The 16403-nt window shown below is 39.9% G+C and overlaps 1 protein-coding gene across 3 annotated transcripts in view; it reads left to right on the top strand.

Moving 5' to 3' along the window:
- Window positions 1–1386: 1386 nt before the first annotated feature.
- The window catches only part of LOC108123669 (Kv channel-interacting protein 4), a 68210-nt gene continuing 53193 nt past the window's right edge, over window positions 1387–16403 (top strand). For 2 of the 3 annotated variants that reach the window (XM_070282889.1, XM_070282890.1), the window contains exon 1: window positions 1387–2434. The gene's annotated coding sequence lies outside the window, so the exon portion shown is untranslated. The remainder of the gene's footprint in view (window positions 2435–16403) is intronic. The other variant, XM_070282891.1, reaches the window with a different exon arrangement.

The following is a 16403-nucleotide window of genomic DNA, read 5'->3' as shown; positions in this document are numbered from 1 at the left end:
CTGGCCAAGAAAAAGCGCCGAGAAGGCCGAGAAGGCTGAAAAATCGGCCCAGATGCCGAAATGCCTCAGATTCGCTTTCGTTCGCTGCGTCACAGAAAAGGGAAATTCCGTATCGGTTGTGTTGGGAAATTCGCGCTCTCCACCTGATGGTAGCGGAATATCGCATGCGATAATCATCAGCACTCTAGCTGGGGGAGCGAAACCGAATACCGAGAAACCGAGAAACGAAAACCGAATCTCGAATCCGAATCCGGATCCGAATCCCAGGACCCGACCCTGCCCCCGGACTCTGCCACACATTCGTTGGGGTTGCCTCTCGGAAAAACTCGCTGCTGCAACGCTGCCGTCGATTCTGATTTCAGTTCTCGTTCAGCTTTGCCGACGTTGCGACGTGTTTTTCCACCAGCGAGGAAAATAGGGAAAGTGTCTTGTCTTTCGTGGTCTTCTATTCTTTAAAAAAAAAACACCCAGCGCGTAAAAAACATTTTTTTAAAATTACCCAAAAATCTTAATTATAAATATTAAAAATCTTAAAAACAATTCCCTAAGTGAGTAATCTAGATTTTTTTTTCGGTGAAAAACAAAAATTCAAAACATTGGCAAGTGTTTTGTTTTAAAATTACAATATTTTTTTTCGAGTGACATTAATTAATGAATTAATTAATAAATAGATAAAACAAGCATTTAATTAATTAAAATTAATCCTTTAAAAAAGGATAATTAGAGAGACTAACTTGGTTTGTTGCTGAAAAGTTCCTCAAACATTGTTTAGAAATCGGTTGGAATCTGTAAGCCTGTTTAGTGACCAAATCGGCTTAAAAGCAGGCCACAATCAGCCAGGATATGGCCAGGATGTGGCGGAATCTGGCCGAGTCCTTTAGGGGTTTGCTTTGGAAATGAAAGTGTTTAGTTTTGAAATGGCAGAAGATGTTGTATTAATTAGTCACAAGACTAGACAGACGTCTTTAAAAAAGATCATGGTCTTGTCTTTAAAATCCTTTAGCCCTAAAAAGGACTTCCACTTCAAAGGACATAAACCAAAATGCCGCTAAAGGAATTTCCACAAAAATAATGAAAATTAAGAGAGAGTTTCAGTAGAGCCCCAGAAAGTATGCAATGGCATGGCCATAAAAAGAAATGCCCTCTTTCTCCCCCACCCCGTCCTCCACTCAAAAGCATTTCTAATTGTCTCTCCCCCTAAGCCCCTACTCTATACTATATTTAGTATATACTTGTTAAATATTTAAGCTGCTTGGGCGTTTTAGTTTCAATTTTTAATTAAAAAAAAAAGAAAACAAAGCCGAAAAATGAAAACCAAAAAGCAACCAGCATGGAGAGCAGGAGGAGGTGGCAAGTTGCAAGTAACCCTGCCCCCCACCCCCTACTACCATCCAAAAAAAAGTGAGGAAAAAGAAAACACAGTTTGAAGCACTTAATTGCATTTGGCGTTGCAAGTTTAACTTGCAGCTGCCGTCGCATAATTATAAAAATGTTGCTCATACGCCATGTGGCGCGGTGGCGCCCCCAAACCTAATGTGTGTGTACGTGAGTGTGTGTAACTGCAACGTCGAGGGATTGAAGCCTTTTCGAAATATTACACATACGCCGCTTGGGCTGCAGCTGCGGTGAGAATTGCGATTTGAAATGTCTGGCAAGCTGGCTGGAAAATGCTTATGAAAATTGCAGCATTAAAGCCAATGGAGAAGAAAGGACATATTATGTGATAAGGTCTAGCTTAATTGGTGGGTTTTTTCTGAAAGGGGATTAGTTCTAGTTCCTTTGCTGGATCTCGATAAATATTATTTGTTGATTTTCATAATGTGTTTAAAGCGTCATTCTGGCCAAGACAAGCCAGACACTCATTCACGTCTTCCAGTGTTGATTCCCATTCATGAGCCATTTTGTTTAGCCATTATTTCGGGGCTCTAGCAGTTTCTCATCGGTTTTATGGCATAAACAAATACGTTTTTCGTTTGAAAAATGCATCGGCGAGTTGAAATTAAATGAAAATTGCTTTGATTATTCTTAGAGCTTGTAATTTGTGTGTAATTTCGTAAATATTATGCACCTATGGATTGTGTTAATTGGAATTAGGAGCCTATTCTTCATAAATCACTAAGCGAATGTTTGAGGAAATTAATTATGAAGCGAACAAGTTAGAAAAATCATCAAAAAATAAAGAAAACATTTTCGTTTTCATATAAAATAGATGAACAGTGTTAAAAATTAAAAAAAAAGAGCCAAGAGGAAGTGAAAAATACTTGAATGTATACAGAGATCCGTAAACAAGCCGATTTTGTATATATATATATATATTCGAGTCAACTGTTTGATTGATTTGTGGCAGAAACGATCCAACTATCAAAAAAAAAAAAGTAAAAAGAACCAGAAACCAAAAACCAAAAAAAAAAAAACAAATCAACAACGACTGCGGGTGAGTAGCCAAATAAATAAATAATTAATGAAGCCGTGCGCTGCACAAACAACAAAGAAAACAAACACAAAGCCACACAAAACACACAGCTAACAAAAAACAAAAAAAAAAACAAAAGTAAAGGAAAAACTACAAAAAATGGGCGGAAAAGCAATGAAGGAAAATTCCAGCAGCGAGTGCATAAAATTGTTCAACACACTCACCCAGCCACCCACATTCATACTAACATTGCATTAATCACCACTAAAAAAAATCAACAACAGGACAAAAAAAGGACCTAGGACATTGTCCTTCGCTTTGATTTATTTATTTATTATTTTTTATATATGGTAGTATTATATATAGTATTATTTGCAACTTAGTGACATGGCAAATATTTTCATTGAAATGAGCCCAGGCCGAGTCTGGAAAGGATTAGGGCCAGGAGGAAAACGATTCCGATTTAATTATTCTCAACTGCCTTTGTGGGATTGTCAATTGAATTTATTAAAATAAAATACATTTTAACCAGCTTAAGGGATGCATATTAAATGCCCTTCAGTGTCTATGAGTTTACCTTAAAAAATGAATTAATAAATTGATGAAAGTAAATACAAAATTCAATTGTCTGGAAAAGATATACACATTTAATTTAATTGAGTCCCCCCCCGCGTCGGGAGTATTTTGCCGTCGGCAGTCAATTAATTTAATAATACATTTCTGTTGAAGTTCCTTGTTTCTTTCTAAACTTTTTTGCTAATGGAGGATGTGGAGGATAGGACTTCCAAGAAATTAGTCAAAAACGAAAAACAACAACACAATAAAAATAGTATTAATAATAAATGAAATATATGGCCCGAACGATAATAACATGTATGTAATGTACATATGTCTGGTATGACCCCAGAGAGCTTCCATACAAATATTACTTATTAATGTGTCAAAAGACACATCTTGGGTTTGTTTTCCCTCCCCGCTCGGTCTCGGTTTTTTAAGGAAAATCAACTTGGTAATGTTTCTGGACAAGAAAAACAAAATACAGGGGCCAGGAGGCACGCAGGAAGTTTATAGACAAAGTTACTTTCTATTAAAAAAAAAAAATAGAATAAAACTTTCAGAGAAACAGTTCTATTGCACTTTGTAACAGATATAAACTTTGTAAAGTGATGGTGAATTAAGTGGAAGTAACAAGTTGGGAAATATATCTTTAAAATGAAGCTTCAAATAGTACCTTATGCCATTGAAATAACCGTTATACGCATTGTGCCATTTCCCCCAAAAAAACACTTTTCTCTTTAGCATTTTCCTGTCTTCATTTCCATTTCCATTTCCCCCCCTTTTAAGTGCACTGATATTACTGAGATTGTTGACAATTCCAACACAAAATGCAATGTTTTTTTTTTTTTTGTTTATTTTTCTAGTTGCAATCAAACGATAGAGAGGGGAATAAAAGCTAGAGAGAGAGAGAGAGAGAGTGGCTGGGAGAAAACAAATTTAATTTCGTAAGTGACTTTCGGCAAGACAGGTGAAGGTGTCTATAAATATTAGCGATGTCGGCATAAATTTATTCTCGCCAGCAGCAAGCAGTGCAGGCAGGAAAAGCCCGGGAAATGGCACTCGCCTAGAGAAGGGGGTTAGGTGGTGGTGGTGGTATCCCAAAATCAAAGCGGAAAAGTCTGTAAAATAATCAAAGCACTCAATGAAAACTCTGAGACATTCCCCCGCCCAGTAGTAGTAGTAGGAAGGCGTGGCCAACAGCAGATGGGCCGACTTGTCATTGCCTTTTCCAATGTAAATGGTAAACAATGCAATAAATATTAAACCAAAAAAAAAAAAAACTACTATACTATACTATAGTATACACAACATCAAACTACAAAATATATTGCACAAAATACTTTCGTTCGTAAATTTTCCGACGCTTTTTCGGCTTGTCAGCCAATATTTTGGCCACATGTGCCACGCCTCCACTGGCGTTGTGTTGCGCCCACATTTTCCTGGTCTTGCAAATTGGTACATTCTTGCAGTTTACCTGGAGGCGGGCAGCATTCGCATGTTCTTCTAATCTCCAGGAATTTTATGACCTCTTTTCGGTTCGGAGACGGGACTTCAAACAGGCTGGGATTATAATACTGAAGTCGGATGGAAATCCTCAAGTTTTATGCCATAAAAGGGTGGTATATTATAAGAAAATACTTAATAATATGCGTAATAAAATATCTAAGAAAGGGGCGACTGACGAGTGATTTCAGTGACGAAAGTCTTTTGAATATCCCTTCAGTTTCGTTACTGGATCATCTCTTAGACATCCTCAGGCTTAATGCCCAAAGAAGTCTGATGTGTTATCCAGTAATACTCAATATTAGCAATAATAGCAAATTTCTTTAAGCTTCAGTGACGAAAGTCATCTGAAAATAGTTCCATTTGGGGCTCCTTTCAGATCAGTTATAAATATAGTTAGTTTTTGCCTGAAAAGGATTATTATTTATACTGTCATACGTTTTACACATTTTCTAAAGGACTCCCTCTTTTTTTAGTGACGAAAGTGGTCTAAATATCTCACAATTTTCGTCACTGGAAAGTTTTATGACCTCTTTTTAAATAAGATACTAAATAAAGTTCAAATTCCATATGGTTTTCGACCAAATAGTGCTATAATTTATCATAAAAATACCTAATATGCCATCTATAAGCAACTCCCTCTATTTCAGTAACGGATGTCGTTTAAATAATCTTTCACTTTCGTCACTTGTATGAAATTGTATAATATATCACCTCTTTTTAAATCAGATACTAAATAAAAAGTGAGATTGCCTAAAAAGTGATATAATTATGGATCCCTCTATTGCAGTGACGAATGTGGTTTGATTAAACCTCCATTTTCGTCACTTGTATAAAATTTAATGACCTCTTTTTACGTCAGATACTAAATAAAGTTCAAAATCCCCAAGTTTTATGCCCAAAAAGTGCGATAATTTTTGCTTTGACACATAATTTGCTTTCTCTAACCAGATCCCCTTCTCCTTCAGTAACGAAAATCCCCCTTGATGTCGCACCATTTTCGTCACTGGCTTTGGTAGTTGCCTTAAATTGTTGTCAGTTCATTGATGACAATGGAAATTCACAGCCTGGCGACTTAGTTTGTGTGGAAGATTTATGCGTTGGCTGCATTTAATTGTGTTTCTTTTTTTTTGGAGTCAGTTTGGAGGCTGTGGGGCTGCTACGCATTTTTCCCTTGCCCAGAATTCCCGGTTCTCGGTTCTCGGTTCTCAGTTCCCGTTTCCAAGGACATTCCCGAAAACTGCTTTGAAATATGAGCGGTATTTGGTGCGGTTCTCGGTGGGCAGCTGTCGTCCTGTTTTTTTTTTTTGCTCCTCTTTTTTGTTGGGTTTCCGCCCCCAAGTTTTTTTGAGGGGGGATGGGAAGGGGAGGTGGGTTTTTTTTGGCACCCCAAACCACACGCACTCTTTTTTATCCCTCGTCTTACTTTACACGTAGTGCCTAAAATAAAAATGCTGCGAGAGAGAAAGGGGACCCAAAAAAGGGCAGACGAGCAAAAAAAAAAAAAATAAAAGGGAAAAGGAAAAAAATTGACACAGAAATTGATTTTTGTGCCTTTATCATGTTCCTCTTATTGGTGTTGTTGTTTTTGTTTATTGTAGTTACCAACACAGCATCCCTTTCTGCCACTTTCTTCTACTCGCTCTGCCTCTGCACACCCTCCCCCCCTCTCACTCTGTGGAGAGCGTGTGTTCATCTTGTTCCCTCTCGTCGCTTTTTATTTGTCTGCCTTTCAATTTTAGTTGTTGCTTTGTTCGGTCTCCCTGCTCCGCCCGGCACCCCATCCCCCCCTCAGGCCTCTGTTTCTTGCCGTGTTGTTCTTACTTTGCTTTCCCGCCTTTCGCCATGTTTTCAGTGTGTGTGTGTGTGTGTGTGTGTGTTCGGAGAAACACCATCCTAAGTGAAAATTGAGAGGTGTATTAGACTACGCAACAGAGTATCAGAAGACGAGGACTTTAAAAAGGACTTTCAAGCAGGTTCTGATGGAAGTCTAACCGAAAAATGATTCCAAACGAAGGCTGACAAAGGCAACAGTGCGTATGCGTAATATGACACGTATACGCCGTGTGAACAACATTGCGTATGAGTGATGTGAGAACTCCAAGCTTCAAATAGTTAGTTTTAATGTTTTTTTTTTTATTCATTAGCTGGTAGCTAGCTAGTCGAATCCTTTAGTCTCCTTTAGTCCTTTTTTTTCATTGCTCATTTTGATGATGCTACTATTGCCGCCCACTGGCATCCACAGTAAATATTGCGGCTTAGAGGATTTGCTGGCGTTGTCGTTGTCATCGTTGTTCAGTCCCGTTATTCGTTGTTGTCATGTAGTTTGGCTTTTTGAGTAAAGACATTCTACTTTGGTGGCTTTTTTGGCGCGCCCATAATGAAAACGAACTTGTTGGGGAGTGGGCGGGTTAATGTACACACATCGTCCTTACATCAAAAGCCTTAAAAAAGTTGGCCAGAGAGACAGAGCAGCCTCCGCTAAAAGTCAATTAGTTGGTAAAGGGGCTTAAATAAGCATATGGAAAGGATATGAAAAGGAGTGATGCTCTAGGACTTGGTTTACTCTAGTCTATTATGAATTTTTATAAGAATTAAGACTATTTTTACAGTATGTTTAAAGGTTTTTCCATATTAAGGATCCTTCTTTATAGAGGAGTATGCCATTAGAAAAGAAACAGGCAATAGAGCATCCAATAGAGAGCCATAGAAACAGTAAATGAGCCTAGCAAATTGCATTACACAGGCGACTGGTAAATGGAATGTTCTCACTCTCACTCACACTGCCACCCACTTCCTTGCATATGGCTGTATGGCTGTGTGCGAAGCAAATGCCGACACTCCGTTGAGCTCATTCTCACTCACTCACTCACTCACTCACTCGCTCACTTAGGGACCCTACTCGCTCACACACACTCACACAGCGGCGGTCTTATGGCTTCCATTGTCATTTCGAGCGGGGAATAAGAAGAAGGAGACACCGAAACACCGTTATTTTTGACATTCAACAGGCGGCTGAGCGCATTGCCCTTTCACTCTCACTCCTCCCTCGCTTGCCTTTCCCTTTTGCCCTTTTGTCTACTGTCCGGGCTCTTCTTCATTCTGTTTTCATTTTTGCCGTTATTTTTTTTTGGTACAATCAAGCAGAGGCGTCGGTTGCTCTTTGACATTTGTTCTCTTCAGTCGCCTCTGTGCCCCGCCTTATCATACTGCCAAGTTCACCCAGCTTTCACCCGCTTTCTCCCACTTTCCTCCTTGATTTCCTCCATTCCTTGTGCCTTTGTGTGTACACAATATAACGACATTTGTTGCCCGGCATTTGAATGACGGCCGCCGTACACACATGTGAGCGAGGCGCACATACACGCAAGCCTGCAAATCGAAAATCGATAAACTTCCAGTCCTTCATTATCCAGGAAACACCATCCTAGATAATAATCGATAACAGCAGTCCATGCTCATTGGGTCAATTTTGGTGAAAGGCAGACGGCAGAAATCCATGCAATGTGCATCATGAATGCTATCGGCTTTAATTGCCACATTTACGGATACGGATAAAGGACTAAAGGGCAATTAAGGACGAAAATACAATCGAGCCATTAAAGCCAAACCCCTTTTCAGTATTGGATTTATGGCCAAGTCCATCAAACCTACATATGTATATATTTCCTAAAAGCTTCAATACATCTTCGCCCAATCGATTGTCGGTTTCAAGTGATATTTGATTGTCGGCTAATTAGGAGTATAACTTATGACTTAATTATGACAAATAGCAACGCAAAATGTATCGCTCCTATATCTGTAATTACAGTTAAGATGATTAGTAGTCCGTCGACTGTCAGTGGTGGGAAAGGACTGGAAGGATTGGGAGGAAAAGGTAGACTTCATTTTTGATTTTTGCAAATGTATATCAATTATAGTTTGCATTGCAATGGTTTTTGCTAATTTGTGGCAACTAAATACACAAATACCAGCACGTTTATTAATTAAGTTCTGTTTACAGAACCCCCGAAGCAATACCACGATGAGATAATTTATGCAATTTTGCAGACATTGCAATGAAAATGAAAATGAAATTTAATGGGATGTGTCTTCAATTCATTTAAAGAAGTCTTCTGTAGCTTGAGAAAGGGAGGGATCTGAAAATTGGGGGATGTACCCATTGTGGCGCCCTCTGGTGCCTGGGTTTTATGCGGAACATAAAGCGAAAAGCGTCTTTAACAATAAAATGCAATAAAAAGATTTTTGCCGAGTTCTTGTTCCACAGTGCCGGCCATTAAAGTAGGCACAGTGGGGGGTGGTCCTGGTGGACCGATGGCGGACCATAAACTTTGTTGTTTTGTTTTATTTTCATTTTGTTTGGCTATGGCGTCTGCAAATTGTTAATAAACCATACAAAATATAAACTGATTGCTGGAGAGGGCAGAAACATAAAAGCTTGTACGCGAGTGCTGGCCTAAACTATAAGCACAATCGTAGAAAAGTGTCGCTCTTGAGTGAGATTATAAATAATAAACTCAGGGATAGGCCGGGCCGGGGCATGAATGAGAGTGAAATGAAGTACAATGGCCAAAAGCAAAGCCAACAAGGCTCAAGTTAAAGTGGAATGTACAATGAGAGGGGGCGGAAGAAGCAGAAAACAGCTAGAGATGGGAGCTTAAACTAGAAACATGTTCAGACATGTCGAAGTAGACCTTTTTTCGCAGTGCTCTGGTTAAAAGGGAAGAAAGAGGGACAAGAAGCAAGAAGAAACCAGCTAGAGACATGTTGAGACATGTCCAACTAGACCATTTCTCACAGTGCTCTGGCCAAAACGGAAGAAAAGGGGGCAGGAAGCAGCAGAAACCAGCTAGAGATGGGAATTTAAAAATAGATTCATTTTGAAAGGAAGAAATAGGGGAAGGAAGAAGCAGAAAACAGATAGAGATGCGAGCTTAAACTAAAAACATGTTTAAACATGCCCAACTAGACCATTTCTTTCAGTGCAAGACAGAACATGTCTCTGCGTTTGTCCCCAGATATTGCGTTTGACATTGTAATGAATATTAACGCCCACACACTTGCCAGTTGCTAGAAGAGGGCGTGGTTTGAGGTGTTGGACAACTAACAGAGCCAACAAAAGCTCTTAATAATATCGCTAAGCGAGACAATGACTTTGAAACGAGAACTCAAGACCAGACCAGACCAGACCAGACCAGACCAGAGACTCAAGAACACTCACAAAAGTCCACAAAGTGCAAAAAAGGAAAACAACTTGCTGAAAAATGTGAAGAAGCCGAAGGGGAGTTGGTGGCTTCCAGCAGAGAACAACAGGAAGCGGAAGGAGCAGGAGCATGAGCAAGAGCCGAGTTATGTTTACAAAGACTCGAAAAGTTTTGCGCAACGATATTTAATATTTATCAGCGTAGCCGATTAAAAGGAAAATTTCATAATTATAATCAAGTTTGCGGAAAAAGTAAACAACAAAGCACGAAAATTTCTTAAAGCAAACGATTGAATTTATTATAAAATGTCAAGGTCCTTGAGAGAAGCCATCGTGATTCGCCTCACGTCGCCTAGTTAGGTTAGGGTCGACACACACACACATCTCTGGCAATCTACATGAATATATCTCCATTGTGCTAGGGCCCGATTACGATTGCCATAACGATAACGATAATGCGATAGCATCATTGAATTTGCTACGCCCATTGCTTGCATAATTAGCGAGAAAAAGTAGCTGGGAAATCGCAAGGACATCGTTGGGCTCCTTCACATCCCTGGCTCCTAGCTAATAGAAAATTATATGCAATACATCCCCCCATCCCATCCCCAGGGTAATCACATCCTTTCCTTTTCTGTGGTCGCGTATCGAAAAGCGCTTTGCAGAGAAAGTAGCTGACAATGAAAGTAGCAGAGTGACGCAGATTGCCAATAAACGTGGTGGTATTGGCTAAAGGACAATGGCGTGTGCAGGATAATGCCAAAGGGGTGCCCCGATAAGGGGTGTAGGTAGGGCCATTTGTAGTGCTAATGCCAGTAACTCTCTTCGGTGGGATATCTCATGACCGAAGTCTTTAAATAGAAACCCGTGGCTTTCGGAAGATGGCTAGATGATGGCTGGAATTTGACATTGTAATCTTTTAAATCGTAATTAAATGTTAAATCTTTATTAAATGAGGCCGGGGCCAGCTACTTTTCAGACTCCGAGACGTCGGACCAGCCTCCACTCTCCGGTTCGTCTTCATCTGCGGGGCCGAAAGCCAAACAGATTAGGGCCAAGAAAATTGAGTAAAGCCGAGAATAAGATGCCAAAGGTTGCCCTCTGGTGTGGGCGGTACTAATACATAGTACATGTACATATACATTGGAGTTGGTGAGGGGGGGGGGGGGGGGGGGGGTTCCATTCCGACTTTGGCATATAAATCCAAACTTATCTGCAGCAATAAATCAGTTTTAATGCGTTTCTTCGTCATTCGCGCCACTCTCTCGGCCAAGACAAAGGCCTCCTTGGAGAAGGAGGAATGGCAGCACCAAGGTGCGGTGTTTTCGCCAAAGAAAAGGGAGCCGGTCTTAACGGATTCGTTGCTGAAAAAAAAAACAAAAAAATATTACTGCTTCAGTTGGCTTTATGACCTTCAAATCGGATCATAAAATGAAAACGAGTTGAAATTTCCATAACGACAATAAAGAATGCCAGCCGGCATCGGCCATTAAAAAATTGTGAAAAATATGCAGCTGCCGCGTAATCTTCAACTCTGCTTAATGCTTTATTCAACTAATACGTTTTTTTAAAAACTTTGGAAATTTTGAAATATTTTTTTGAATTTTTTGAGACTTTATGAACCTCATGAGGCCTCAATGAGGTTAGAAAATATGACAAAAATTTAAAAAAATTTCGAGGGCAAGTTTTTGATGCAGATTGATGGGGACTTACTACGAATCGATTAAGGTACTTCGCTTAAGGATCGGATAAGAATTAAGGAAGATATAGACAACGCTTGGAGCCTTATACCCACAATATACCATACCATTTCCGGAATATAAAAAGGGTGCCATGGGAAAAATAAAGACAACATTTTGAAAACTTTCAAGAGCGGGGTTTTGATGGAGATTGGTGGGAAATCGATCCAGAAATTGTTTAAGGTACTCCGCTTAAGAATCGGATGAGAATTGGATGAGAAGATATAGACATCGCAGTGGGCCCTATAGAGGAAACCCGCATTTTCAGGGGGATCCATCAGGAAAAATGGACAAAAAATCTGAAAAATATTTTGTGTCAGGATTTTGATGCAGAATTGTGGGAAATCGACCCAGAAATCGTTTAAGATGTAGACATAGTTAGGTGCCATATACCCACTACCGTGCGATCACTAGAATTTTGTAAGGGGAGTCATGGAAACAATTTAAGAAAAATCTACAAAACTTGAAGCATCCGATTTTAATGTAGTTTCAAGGGGAATTGTGTTACAAATCGACTAAGGTATTCCTCATAAAAATCGGATAGGATTTGAGAAAGATATAGACATTGCTAGGGGCCCAATACCCACTACCATGCCATGCACTGAATTTCTTATGAGAAGCCATTAGAAAAATTAAGGGGTTATATACAGTTGTGATATATGAAAAAATCGATTTTTTTTTATTGCATATTCTTTAAGTATATTTTATTGGGAATACTCTCACAAAAATTCAGTCCGTGAACGAGGGATTTTCAATTTTTTTGAAAACTCCTTTTTTAAAGCACAAAAAACGAAAATCTTATACGTTGAAAAAGTACATTTTTTGTTAAAAACGTCGCCATTTTTTTTTTAATCAAAATTTTTAAAAATCCCTCGTTCACGGACTAGACAATACAATATACTAACTAAACTTTTTTGAATTTTGGATTTCGGATGAACCGTTTTCGAGAAATCCTGTCCACCGCAAGACACCATCGAAAAAAGACGATCCGGGAATACGGCTATAACATTTTTGTTATGTAATATTTTTTTATGAAAAAATTTAATTAAGTACCCAGAAACATGAACTAAACAATTTTGGTAAAAAATTTTTCATAAATATTTTCTATGGTGTCAAAAAAAAATCGATAAAAATCCATATTTTTGCGCGGTACAACTGTATATAACCCCTTAATAAAAAGTGTACAAAAATTGAAAGTATTAGGTTTTTATGAAGTTTTGTGGAAAGTCGATCTAAAAATCGATTCAGATACTTATCTCCAAGATCGGATGGAATAGACATCGCTAGGAGAATATTTACATAGTAGCATATAGAGAGAGTATATAATCACTTCCTTGTGAGTATATAGCGATTATGAATATTTAACAAACTTTGAGACCCATTAACAGGCTTTCAAACAAATTTTGGTGGAAATGCGAAAAAGGATTCGCCGGAATGTGTCGACAGCTAGGGAAACACTTGGACTTTTCCAGGAGCATGGAGGATGAGAGGAGAACTTATCGTCGGAGCTCTTCCTCGGCGGCGTTCCTGGTTCCTTAATTATGTTCATGTGTATCAACATTTATTAGAAAAACTTTGGACGCGTTGAAACTTTGGCATAAAAAACAAATGTTGCGAAATTTGTTGCTCCTGGCTTGGTCCTGTGCCCCGTCCTTCGTTCCCCTTCCTGCTTCCGTTTCATTCCGGTTTGTTTCGTCTCATTTCGTTCCAGGCTGCCTTAGATTAACGCAAATTCCTTGTTGGATCCTTGTTGTTTTTTTCAGTCGCTTTGGGATGAAACTTTTGAAATTTTTATGATGCAAGTTTATTTTAAAACTTTCCGCCAGCCGACGCCAGGAAAAATAAAACAAAACAAAATACAAAATACAAAATACAAAATGCAGAATACAGGACACGGAATACAAAAATAAAGAAATAAAGTAAGTTGGCAGGACTGAGGGGCGAGGTTTGTGTTCATTGTTTAGCAGTTGATTTTTTGACGCACTCCACAGGCTTATTATGTGACACAGACACTGGGAAATATATGTAGGTCCTTGGGGGAAAAGGACAACCAGGAGGGGGCAATGCCACTGTCACAGTGCCAGGAGAAATTGTAAACTTTTTTAATTAAGGTAAAGGAATTCGCACTGTCTTTGCACCAAATCGATTTTGAGGCCTCAGTCTCAGACTCTGGCCTCAGACCCGGCTACGGGTCAACTCCTGAGAGAGCCGGAGAGAAAAAATGTCCTTTCAAAACTTGAAGATTATTCGGCACTTGCTGGTGGGGTGGAGGATGAAGGGCCTGCCGAGGAAAGTCAATAAAATTTTAATTTTCCATTTTTTGGCCAAGAGGGACAAATAATTCAAAAGAACAACAGAGACCAGAGACTTTAATTAAGTATTCGTGCGTTTTCTTGACAGTTTTTTTGGGCCAAAAGATGGGTTAATTCAAGGACCTTCAGAACTACAAGGAAGTTGGCCAAAAAATGGTTTAATTTTTTGCTAAAAACTATCAATTAAATTTTATTTAATTTTATAAAGGACCTAGAACCCTAGACTAGTGGCCAAAACGGTCAGCTTGCCAGCCGCGATCGGAATCCGATTCCTGCCAGCTGCCCGGGCGCGAGGTAGTCCTGTGGCTGAGGGCGTGGTAATTAGGCGTAATACGTGTGAGTCCTGCAGCTGACGGCTGCCATTAGTGGGCCGGGCCGGGCAGCCAGAAAGAGGGTGGGTGAGTGAGTGGGTGAGGGAAATGCCAAATGAAATGACAGTTAGCTGTGCAATTTTGACAGCGTTTTAATATGCAGACAGCACAAGGATACACGGCTATTGGTATCCTGGCAGCTGTACCAGTGTGGGTGTAAGTGTGTGTGTGTGGAAAATCTGACATTAAGCGCCTTAAATTGAAATTGCTTGGCTTTTATCAGAGAGAGAGAACCAGAGAGAGAGAGAGAGAAAACCAAGCCGAGACTCAGTTAATTAGAGAAAAGTCCTTTTGCATGTCCTTTCTTAAAGCTTTCAGTTCGCTAGCTAGCTATGTTGCTAGGACTTTAACGTACTCGGTGGACCTGTTTTTACGACCCACACACGCAAATAAAAACTGGGCAGTTAAATTAAAAATTCAGGATATGTCTGAGATCGTGTCCTTTCCAGGACATTGTCCCAGTCCCGGTTTCCAAATAAAGGAAAAAAACCTACAAAAAAAAAAACAGGAATGGCAAATGAAGGCAATTCTAAAAATAGGAAATAGCTCTGAGGGGAAATATATACAAGGATTCGGTACACACACCCATACTGGCTCCCAGAAGAATACGCTCACGCACGGCGTCCAAGGCGTCACTCTGTCGTCAGAGAGATACGCTGCTTGGGGAAGAGTCTTTCAAGTTCTGGGACTTTTTTATTTTTTTTAAGTTCAAGTCCTTATATCCTTTTCCTATCCTCGACTACAGGGTACTAGACTTGAAGTAAAGCTGTAAAAGCAAACAATATGTTGCTTGGCGCGTATCTCTCAGATACATTCTCCGACGCCTTTTTCTCCGACGCCATAAACCAAGCACCGTGGTGCGAATGTCCTTCTCGAATGTCCTGCAGTTGACTTTGTAGTCATTATCAAAGCTTCTCAGTGTCCTTTTCACCATCTACCCCTACCACCTCATTCTCACCCGGACTCTTCCCACTATTGTATCTCCAATTCATCTCGACCACTGACTTTCTCTCATTTCTCAGTCCCATTGTCTCCTATCTCGAGCTTAGCTGGCTGCCTGACTGGAAACTGGAAATTGTTGACTGTTGTTGGTTGTCGGGATTTGCAGGGAGATTAACTGCATCTCCAGCCACCAAAACACTTGTTAGGGCTAATAAAACCAAAAGCCAGATAACTTCTTATTGTACCAATTTGCACTTTTGATAAGTCAGTTGCAGGACTTGCTGGCCATATAGGGGTAGTATATGCAGAGCAATGCTTTCTAAATAATTGCCAATTAAAGGACCCTAATCCAGGGTCCATCCAAAATGCAATCTTGTCTCGAAGGACCACCAGCTAGAGTAATGGCCGCAATCTAAAATTCCCTTTCGACCAAAACTGGTTCTAATTACGCGGCAGGTTTGCCTCCTGCAGGGGGGGGTAGTGGTGGTAAATCCTTTAAAATTTCCTATTTCTATGAGAACCTCTGTTATTTTTTTTTTTGGAAAAAAATTCAAAACTGCGCGTTGTTTAATAATTCAATAAATTCCGGCTGCAAAGTTTGATTTTGTTTGGTTCTCACTAGGTAGGGTACACCAACAAATGTGTATCTGTATCTGACAGTGGGTGTGTGTATCTGTATCTGTATCTGTATGTGTGTATATCTATGGCTAACATTTCCATTGTCCTCGACAGATCCATGGCAACTTTTTCGCTTGGCGTCTGGCTTTGGTTTCCTGGAGGGGAAGCTGCTATAAATAAAAGTTTTGGCAATGCTGCGTGTGCGTCACTTCTGGTTCTGGTTCTGGTTCTGACTCTGGAGGGAGGGTCACCACCACTCGACCCTGCGCCACCCTCATCAATTATTATTTCATCGAGTTAATGCCACATACATACGTATACGTAATCTAATTCCTAGAGCACAGTCTATGCCTGGGTCTATGCTCTGGGCTATTTCTGGCCCTGAATCCTTGGATATAAATATAATAATTCGATTGAATTCAAAAGTAGAGTCCTTGAAACCCATTCGATTTGGTTTTAAAACTTGATTTTGCCCACCGGGCAGGGTATCAATTATGTTTATAAGCTTTATTACGCCTCTGGCATTAATTAGAGCAAGTTCCGCCTTCTATTTTTCCGCTTTTCCAACCGCTTTTCCTTTCATTGCCACGCTTTTCTGTTTTTTGTTTTTGCATTTCATCGAGGGTGTGACCGGACCTCTGGAGTGTCCGCGGGGGGTCGCCCGTTGACCTCTTGAAGCGCTCTTAATCCACCTGCCTTCACCTTCATCTGCTCTCCACCTTTTTTCGCATTAACTTAATGAGC

Source organism: Drosophila bipectinata, chromosome XR (assembly GCF_030179905.1).
Source record: "Drosophila bipectinata strain 14024-0381.07 chromosome XR, DbipHiC1v2, whole genome shotgun sequence".
Lineage (NCBI taxonomy): Eukaryota > Metazoa > Arthropoda > Insecta > Diptera > Drosophilidae > Drosophila > Drosophila bipectinata.
The sequence above is the reverse complement of the archived record's forward strand: the minus strand, read 5'-3'. Positions and strand labels throughout refer to the sequence as shown.